The sequence below is a fragment of the Felis catus genome, chromosome B1, assembly GCF_018350175.1.
Source record: "Felis catus isolate Fca126 chromosome B1, F.catus_Fca126_mat1.0, whole genome shotgun sequence".
NCBI lineage: Eukaryota > Metazoa > Chordata > Mammalia > Carnivora > Felidae > Felis > Felis catus.
In genome coordinates, this window is record NC_058371.1 from 91,817,820 (window position 1) to 91,828,513 (window position 10,694).

General features: G+C 33.6%; 1 pseudogene; it reads right to left on the reverse strand.

Moving 5' to 3' along the window:
- Positions 1-9,960: 9,960 nt before the first annotated feature.
- Positions 9,961-10,060, reverse strand: LOC111560319 (annotated as a pseudogene).
- Between the last annotated feature and the right edge of the window lie 634 nt (positions 10,061-10,694).

The following is a 10,694-nucleotide window of genomic DNA, read 5'->3' on the forward strand; positions in this document are numbered from 1 at the left end:
TGGAATCAAAATGTAACTACTTTTAAGGTTTTCATTATCACTGACATATTGCTGTACAAAAGATAAGCCAATTTATGTAGCTACCAGCAATGTATGGAGTTGGTACTTAATTAAAAATATTTCCCATGCCATATTTGATAGAGTTAGTGTGATTATGGTCACACTAAGTTTACATGCCAAATAAAAAAAATGTTCTGTTTTGTTTTAAAATCTTATTGTTTATTTCCAATACTTTTAGCAAATATATTTTCTATTCTGATTTAATTACATATAAATTTAGAAATATTTGAGTAAGATATAGTTATTGTAATCGGGGAATAATCAATTCTGATTATTGTGTGTAAGAATATTACTGTGTCATATTGTGGGTCACATAATTTAATGTAGTTCATTAGACAATTGATGAAGTAGAGGCTTTCCTTTCAATGGGATGTTTTTCTTAGATTTTTTCAAACACATAAACTTGAAAAAGTTAGGCGCATAATCTACCAATTAAGACAATTAAATATTACTGCAATAAAATATGGACTACACAATGATATACATGACTAATAATGCAATCTCAATAAAACAATTCGTTGAAATATTATTTAGTTGGTTGATAGAAATGTGAACTGTCAGATAGTCTCATATATTAGTAATACACATTATGTCTTCATAAAAATAGATTTACAATTGATCTCTGTAATTGTCTTGTTTATATCATGAACATATACTTTTTAAAATAAGTTCATGTTTACTCTGTGTCCTTATTACATGTGCTTATGGTTCAACTTTCCTTTATTTCAAATATACAGCTTTTGTTCATGTTAGACCTTAAATTCCTTGAGGAAGTTATACACTGGGAATCTTCCAACCTACTGTGTAATAATAGATGTGCATTAAGTTTAAAATAACATATTTGGTCAACTTTCCTTAATCAAAATAGTTTATTTTTAAATGTTTTATCCACTTTAATATATATAAAACCAAATTCTTAAGAAAAACAGAAAGTTGTTATTATATTAGGAGCCTTAGAATTCAAAATTCTTACCTAGCATATTAAAAAAAACAGTTTCACATTTTTCTTTAAATTGCAGTTAGTTAATACACAGTGTAATATAAATTTCAGGTGCACAATTTAATGATTCATTACTTGCCTACAAGGAGCCTGTGAAGAGTCAGTGGTCATTGCAACAAGTGCCCTCCTTAATATCCATTATTCATTTAACCCATTCCCCGCTCAGCTCCCCTCCAGCAGCCCTCAGTTTGTTCTCTATAGAACAAACTCTATAGTTTGAGTCTCTTATGGTTTGCCTTTCTTCCCCCCTCCCCCGCTCCTCCATGTTCATTTGTTTTGTTTCTTCAATTCCACATATGAATGAAATCATATGGTATTTGTCTTTCTCTGACTGATTCCACTTACATAATACTCTCTAGCTCCATCCACATTGTTGCAAATGGCAAGATTTCATTCTTTTTTTTTTAATGGCTGATTAATGTTCCATTGTGTATAAATACCACTTCTTCTTTATCCAGTCATCAATCAATGGGCATCTGGGGTCTTTCCATAATTTGGCTACTGTTGATAATGCTACTATAAACATTGAGATACATGTGCCCCTTTGAATCAGTATTTGTATACCCTTTTGGTAAAGACCTACTAGTGCAATTACTGGGTCAAGGGGAGTTTTATTTTTAACTTTTTGAGGAAACTCTATATTGTTTTCCAGAGTGGCTGCACCAGTTTCCATCTCCAGTAACAGTGTAAGAGTGTTCCCTTTACTTTGCATCCTTCCCACTGTTGTTTCTTGAGTTGTTAATTTTAGCCATTCTGACAGGTGTGAGGTTGTATCTCATTGTGGTTTTGATTTGTATTTCCCTGATGATGAGTGATGTTGAGCATCATTTCAAGTTTCTGTTAGCCATCTGTATATCTTCTTTTGAAAAGTGTGTGTCTTTTGCCCATTTCTTCACTGGATTATTTGTTTTTTGTGTGTTGAGTTTGAGAGGTTCTTTATCAGATATGTCATTTATAAATATTTTCTCCCAAATCAAAGGTTTCCTTTTAGTTTTGTTGATTTGTTTCCTTCATTGTACAGAAACTTTTTATCTTGATGGTGTCCCAATAGTTCCTTTTTGCTTTTTCTTCTCTTGCCTCAAGAGACATATCTAATAAGAAGTTACTATGGCTAAGGTCAAAGAGGTTGCTGCCTCTGTTCTCCTCTAGGACCTTGATGGTTTCCTATCTCACATCTAAGACTTTCATCTATATTTTTTAATTTATTTCCATATATGGTGTAAAAAAGTGGTCCAGTTTCATTCTTTTGCATATTGCTTTCCAGTTTTCCCAACGCCATTTGCTGGAGAGACTTTTTTTTTTTTCCATTGGGTATTCTTATCTGCTTTGTCAAAACTAGTTGACCATAGTTGTGGGTTCATTTCTGGATTTTCTATTCTGTTCCATTTATCTATGTGTCTGTTTTTATGCCAGTACCACACTGTCTTGATCATTACAGCTTTGTAACATACCTCAAAGCTGTGATGCCTCCAGCTTTGCTTTTCTTGTTCAAGATTATGTCAGCTTTTGGGACCTTTTGTGGTTCCATAAAAATTCTAGGATCGTTTGTTCTAGCTCTGTGAAAAGTGCTGGTGGTATTCTGAAAGGGACTTCATTAAATGTGTAGATTGCTTTGGGTAGTATAGACATTTTAACAATGCCTGTTCTTCCAATCCGTGATGTTTTTCCATTTTTTCAGGTAATCTATACAGTATAGATCTTGTACTTCCTTGGTTAGATTTATTTTGAAGTATTTTATGGGTTTTGGTGCAATTGTAAATGGTATTGATTCCTTGATTTTTCTTTCTGCTGCTTCATTGTTGGTGTATATAAATTCAACATAATTCCACCTCAGTCCCTGACCAGGGTTTTTTCCTCTCCACAACACCTGTGATCCATTTCTCTCCCAAACCACATCTCTGCATGTCCTGATCTCTATAATGCACTTTCTTCTCTCCCTGTAGTTATCCATTTTGTTTGGTCAGTCCTCAGATCGATTTCTTGGGTATTCAAAATGAATTGATATTTATCTAGCTGTGTTTGAGGTATGAGGAAAGCCTAGGGTCCTCCTACTAATCTATCTTAGCTCCTACTCCCAACATATTTTTCAAATGAGCAAATAACCTATTAAATGTACTGATGACTCCTGTGATTCCCTGCTGCATAAATATAATTTTTTCAATTGTTTTTCAAGAAGATTTACCTACAACTAATTAAAATAATATGTAATATTATACACATCTGTGACAAGAGAAGTCAACAACAACTGGCTTCTCTCTTAAGTCAATAAAATAACGTTCTCCTGTGGGAGAAAAGACAATTTGCATTCCTATATCAAACTCAGTATGTTGATAACAATTAGTTATTAATAATTATATGTTAATATCATTGATATGTATTTAAGTTAATAATTGTTGTAATAATTAATTATTATTTGTTATCTGTCAGATTTAGATCAGGATGTTAATTACTGTTTAAAAGCAGTTTAATATTTATTTTTTTAAATTCATAAGAATATTCTGGCAAATACTTATTTCATTGGTTACTAGCATAATATCAATATCATTCTAAATTATGACAAGTTGGCATTGACTTAAAATAAGATTAAATAAGTTAAATATAAAATTAAGTAAAATTAAAATTAAAACTCACATTATCTTTGTGTTGACACATAAATATATTATATAGAAACTATTATATATATTTTGATTTTTATATTACCTCCATGCTACAAATGAGCACTTTCAAGACATGACAAAAATAGGTCAAAATATGATGATTTAGTGGTATTTGAAGCAATAGGCCAACGCATGGGTATTAGAAAACAAAATGAAACAATATGAAGCAACTTAAAATATATCTTACCTTAAAAGATTTTTCGATTAGTAGATCAACATTTGAAGAATATTTTTTAGAAGGCTTCTAACTAGTAACATGCAGATTAATTTCAATGAACCAAATTGTCCCAGACGCTTGAGTAAATAGAAACAGGAAAAGATAAAATGTCAGTGTAGTCTGAAAATTTTCCCCCCTAAATCTTCAGCATTTTATTGAATTAAAACAACTGGAAAAGGTATTTGGGAATTCGATGGCAGAGATTTGATAAATAGTTTATCAATAATTTGCAGCAGATAAAACCACATAAGCATCTGTTCGGGAAAGAGATAACTAAATTGAACATGTGCTTTGGAAATGGTTGAGTTGGTTTAAGCCTTAAAGCAAGAGAAGAAAATCAAAGCCATTTCTGCTACCAAATTACATTATCTGGTCTAGAAATGCTGAAATGTCTTTTAATATTTTGAAATGAATATTTTGAAGAAGATGCAGTTATATCATTTTCAGTTAGCATACAATTGGATTGAAAATACTGCCTTCCCTCCAGGCAATACGACTCTGCTTTTTTTCTGGTATATGCATACTACTTCCATTAAAAAGGAGAATTCCTAATTTGTGAGTAGATTGCTGAAGCTTGAATACATATTAGTTCCTTTAAAAGTTTAGGAAGTCTCTTTACCAAGAACCATACTTTTGTCAAAAAAAAAAAATCTTAGAGTTACAATATAAGCAAGCACAGAACCTGGCAACACATCTAGATTTGCTGTTTTGGTCAAGAAGTTGCATACAAAATTGTGACTAATTTCTACGTTGGCAAGTGCTGCTGCAATTATTTTGGTCTTATTCCAGCAACATTGTCTAATATGACAAAAATCTTTGTCATGATCAGAATTACTGCCTTGACTCATTCCCTTTTTTAAAAAGTTTAAGTTAATGTGATAAGAGTAAAACATGAAGTTTTCTACAGTTCAGAGAATTTTCTGGATTTGCATAGAATTAGCCTTGAAGCGTTTGATAGAATTTTTTTTAGGAAATACCACTTTTTTTCCAATACAAAAAGAAATCCTTAAAGAATAAACTTGACAGAAATAAGTTCATCTATGGCTTTGCTTCCTGGTTAGATATTAGAGGTCACGCAACTAAGGACAGCTTTTTATTTAAGGCTGTGTGATTACAAACTGACATGCTGCTAGGCATATACAGTTGACTTTAGAACAATGCAAAGGTTGGGGGCACCGACCTCCGTGCACTCAAAAATCCATGTGTAACTTTTGACTTCCTCAAAAGTTAACTACAAATAGCCTACTATTGACTAGAAGTTTGATCAATAATATAAACAGTTGATTAAAACATATTTTATATGTTGCATGTATTATATACTGTGTTCTTAAATAATATCGAGTTTCTAATTTTTTTCAGTACTTTTAAGCTAGGCAGTTTGTTTGAGAGTTTTTTCAAATAGTTGCAAATCTTCCAAAATTTCCCCACTCTATCCTTTGAAAAAAATCCACATAAAACTGAACTTGCTCAATTCAAACCCATGTTGTTCAAGGGTCAACTATAATTTGTCAACATGCCCATCTGAAAATGGTGATCGAAGGCAGAAGAAAGATATCCTGAAGCCTTGTCAAATTTACTGCAAGCAGACATCTATGGACACCTAGAATCAATACATAAGTTTTGATAGGAATGTTTGTTAATATAGTCATTGACCTTATCTGTGCTTTTGCTTTCTGTGGTTTCAGTTACCCACAGTCAACCATAGTGTGGAAGCAGATGATGCTCCTTCTGATGTTTCACCTTCGTAAGGTCATTAGCACATCACAATGTCTACATATTTCAACTCACTTCTTCTCATCATGTGGGCATTTTGTCCTTTCAGGTTATCACAAGAAGGATGAATACAGTGCAATAAGGTATTTTAAGACAGAGATCACATGTTCATAACTTTTATTACAGTGTATTGTTATAATCGCCCTAGTTTTTATTGTTATTATCGTTAATCTCATGCTTAAGTTATTAAATTTATCATAGATATGTGTGGATGGAAATAAAAGCATAGCATACATAAGGCTTCATATTACCTCCACTTTTAGATGTTCACTAGGCGTCTTGGAATCCATCCCGTGCAGGTAAGGGATGTACTACTGTACATCCCTTAAAATGGAATGTGGATTGTAACTACCTTACTAAAGGGAAAACAGTAGCAGAATTTACTAACGTTGACTTCATTAATTTTTGAAAAAAAGGAAATTATAAAATACTACTTGAATGAGAAGAGTTTGGGATAATTTTGTACCTCTTAAATCAAGAATTTTTTTTTCTGTAGCAGAGACTGCTAGTTTTTACTCGATACCAATCAATTTTATTCTCAATTCTTACATTGCCTATAGTATTGGAGGCAGAAGTATACAACCTTCCTTCCTAATAAAAAAAGTCCTTTTCCCATACTCCATCTTAGATAAGAGGTGAGTGGCCAAAGACATGTAAGCAGCTATCAAACTTTTCCTCTTTCCTCTTCATTTTTCTTCTTGTTAGAAATATGTACCTCATGGCTGGTGTTCTTGCAGTCCTATCACCGTGAACTTCATATTAAGCATAATGGAGATTAAAGACAGGAATGCATGTGAAATTGAGGACATAAATGGGCACAAAGCAAATCTCTATTTTGTTTAAAACTATGTGTGTTCCAGTTTTCTGTAGCTATACTTAAACAATGTTGGTATTTCTAGTCATGAAAATTTTGAATTCATTTGATAAAACACACTCGTCTAAATTGGCACTTTGGCATGGCTGCAACCAAATTGGTAAAAATTGAATAGGTGTCAAAAATTATACAGCCATTGCCATTACACACTATCCTTCATCATTTTGGTGCAAATGCTATAAAATAGTTATCAAATTGAAATTCACTTCATATTAGAATCAAAGTGTATTTTGTGTGTATGTGGGGGGCATTTATAATATTTTCCTCACTTTTTCCCTGATACTGATTCCTCATTTTTGTACTGAAACATAAAATTGAGAGAGAGAAGTTTATTTGTAGACAGTGGTCAGTTTCCCTTAGAAGCAGATATTTTGGTGTGGAGTGGATTGAGAAGTATTCTTAGCATCAGCACTTGTGAAACAGAAGGGAAGGAAATAGGATTGGTCAGATGGAGAAGTTCAGCTGTGAAGCCAACCTCATTTTAGCTTCAGTTGACCGCACACGAACTCCACTGGGGACATGGAATTCCAGAGTGGTCTCTGGTTGAGGCAAGTGGGCCAGGTCTCATTCCACTGGCACTGGCCAGCCTTTGGATGTGGGCCACCCAAGGAAATAGGTTTAGTGTGTGGGAGGCAGTTGTCAGTTGAGTAGGAGTTAAGAGTACCAGGCAGTCTGATGGCAGCATCCCCTGCTGGGTGTACAAATCCTTTATTTCTGGAATGGTAATCTGAGTAGCTTATCACTTAGTCACAGAATATATGGTGATTTTGTCACAGAACTAATTTACAATGCAAAAAAGTGATATGCAAGTGCATTGCTCTGAAGGGAAATAAAACTGATCAGCTTCTCAATTTTTTAAACTTCTGCCTTAGATAAAATATTTTTAAAGTGCTTATTTTTTAAAAAAAATTGCTTATTTGAAAGTATAGTGTGCAGATTAGGGGGAAAATACACTTAAATAGTATTGAATTTTAGGCAAACTTGCCTTAGGTGAGTGTATCTTTAGGTGAAGTGACTTGAGGCTTGCTGATAAGATGAAGGGCAATATTTTTGCAGATTCCAAATTCCCATGTAAGTGCAACTAATTGTTATTTTTGTCCCTAAAAAGATGAGCACCTAAAACAATTAATTATTGCTTTTGATGAATCTCTGTTATGAAAATGTGCTATCCTAAATCAAAATGAACACAAAAATGACTGAAAAATAATAAAGCCATAGCATACTGTGTCTTGAGCAAGACATTTATATTTTTATTTCCTCCATTTCTTATTCTGCAAAAATTGTTTCTTCATGAAAGTGATTTAGTTAGTGTTGTAAAAACAATCCAGAACCCAAAAATGAACACTGAACAAATACAAAGTACTATTCTGGTTTTTATATCCTGGTAATTAACAACCCTTTTCTCTCAATTCTATAATCTAAGAAGAAAAAAGTAAGTAGCAACCAATATTCCTTCTACTGCTTTACAAATAAATAAGCATTTTAATTTTTTCCAGTTGATGTATTGGATTGGCGAACGTGTTATTTAACGACTAATAGATCCATGAAACATCTTATTATGATTGCTGATAAAATGACTATAATTTGAGCCTTGAGAATGTGTGGATAGATAGTGGTTGCTGTCTACTTAAATTGATATAATACTGAGTCATACTGAAAGAGACAAACAATTAAAAGGAAAAAAGTAGAAAAAATATTTTCCCCTTTTTAGTTTGAAATTCCTGTGACAAATGTCACTGTACCTTCTAAATCTAGATGTGTTACAAGGGCACATCTGATGTTGATAACCGCCTACGTATCCTCTCTAACCAGTCATGTTTGGCAGTTTTTCTTCATTTAGAGTTCAGTTCAAAGGCTTGACATCAAATTTCTGCAACAAATACAGAGCTACTCATTTTCCTTATCCATTCCTTTCTGGTTTTGATTCTAGTTTCAGTAGTTAAAAAAAATGAAGACACTAACCACCAAAGAGATTGAAAAAAGACCAGAGTTATTTTTCACTAGTTAATCATCTCAGCAAAATTTCACTAGCAGTGCCTTACTATTTTCATATATGAAATATTCCTTAAGTATATCCTAAAGTTGGTGGAAAGGAAGTAATATTAAAGTGATCCATGCTCCAATTTTGACTTTATCACTTAGAACTAAGTGAACAACCATGATTTAGGTAACTCCTGTGAACTTCATTTTACCCATTTTTCCAGTTAAGAGTGATGATACCCACCCAGAGAAGTGTTGGAAAGAGTGACTGGAATAGAGCATAGAAAACTTTCAACACTGTGCATGACAAATGATAAACACTTGAAAATATTTCCATTTTCTCTCATTTTTCACTTCTATTTATTCTTGCTCTTTTTTTAATCTTTTAAACTTATTATACAATTTTCATATGTTTGGCCCCTTGTCTGCCTTTCTTTGAAAAATTTTCTTTAATGTTTTTATTTATTGTTGACAGAGAGAAAGACATAGCATGTGCGGGGGAGGGGCAGACAGAGAGGGAGACACAGAATCTGCAGCAGGCTCCAGGCTCTGAGCTGTCAGCACAGAGCCCGATACGGGGCTCGAACTCACAGACCACTAGATCATGACCTGAGCTGAAGTCGGACACTCAACCGACTGAGCCACCCAGGTGCCCCCTTTGTCTGCCATTCTTAAATATCAGTGCTTTCTTCTCTGGTCAGGATTTTTATCACTTGGGTTTCACTAAGAAGTATTTTGTCACAAGTTTTCTTTAGTGTTATACCTCCTTCTTCCCATATCTAGACACTCACTGTGATTTTTTTTTTTAATATTGTCCTTTAATGCCTCAGATTCCTTTACTAAGTATTCATGCATTTATTCAGCCAATGTGTTCATATGTTCAATGAGTTAAATAAGTAAATAAGTAAGCATGTAAAACCTATTTTGTGCATAACACTTTGCCATTACATTTATAACAGGGCTTGAAATAGTCAGAATGGTAGGGACAACAACAAGTGTAAATTGTATACATATTTAAATACTTCTTGGGATTAAGCAGAGTCCCTTCATGGAGACTAAGACACAGGTTTCCAAACATTCTTGATTCATAGCACCCTTAGATCAAAAGAAATACTAATAATCTTGTTGATTGATTATTTAGACCAAAAATTTATTTATTTATGTATTTACCTATTTTTTAACGTTTTTTTATTTATTTTTGAGACAGAGAGAGACAGAGCATGAACGGGAGAGAGGCAGAGAGAGAGGGAGACACAGAATCGGAAGCAGGCTCCAGGTTCTGAGCCATCAGCCCATAGCCCGAAGCGGGGCTCGAACTCACAGACCGCAAGATCGTGACCTGAGCTGAAGTTGGACGCTTAACCGACTGAGCCACCTAGGCGCCCCTATTTACCTATTTTTTAATATGGAACACTTCATGGATTCACATGTCATCCTTGCACAAGGCCACGCTAATCTTCTCTGTATCTTCTTAGCGTATGTGCTGCCGAAGCAAGCACTAGACCCAAAATTTAATCAGTAGTCTGTGTGGTGGCCTGAGAGGTGCCTTGAGAGCTGCCAACAATAACTGCTTGCAGAAAATGGCGCTTAGCTGCACAGTGTAGTCTGTGACATCGGTAGATTGTACAAGAGGTTCCTGTGGGATTGGATAGACCTCTGGGTGGGAACCAACAGAAGCAAAACAAAGTACAAAGGCTGAAAATCCAAGAAGTCTAAACTCAGATTTGGAAATTCAGAATCTTTACAAAAGGTACATTATTAAAGTGGAAGGACATAAAATATTTAATATATATATGTCATATACATATATATAACTTCATAGATATCTTATAAAGATTTTATAAACACAAGATGTATTCGTTTCCATTTATACTGTAGCCCTAAACCCTCCTAAATGTTAGGAGTAGGTTGGTTATCAAATTCTATCAGAACATATAAAGAAGAAATAAAGAAAGATTATTACATAAGTAGACTGAGCCATATTTTAAATCTCCATTCTGAATTTGCTTTACTTCTCACCTATACATCTTAAATAAAGAGAATCACTTGAGACAAATTGGAGTAGACGAATTGTATGATGTTATTAGAGTTTGGTTTTCTTTTAATTAGTCATTTTAAACAATTTTGTATAGA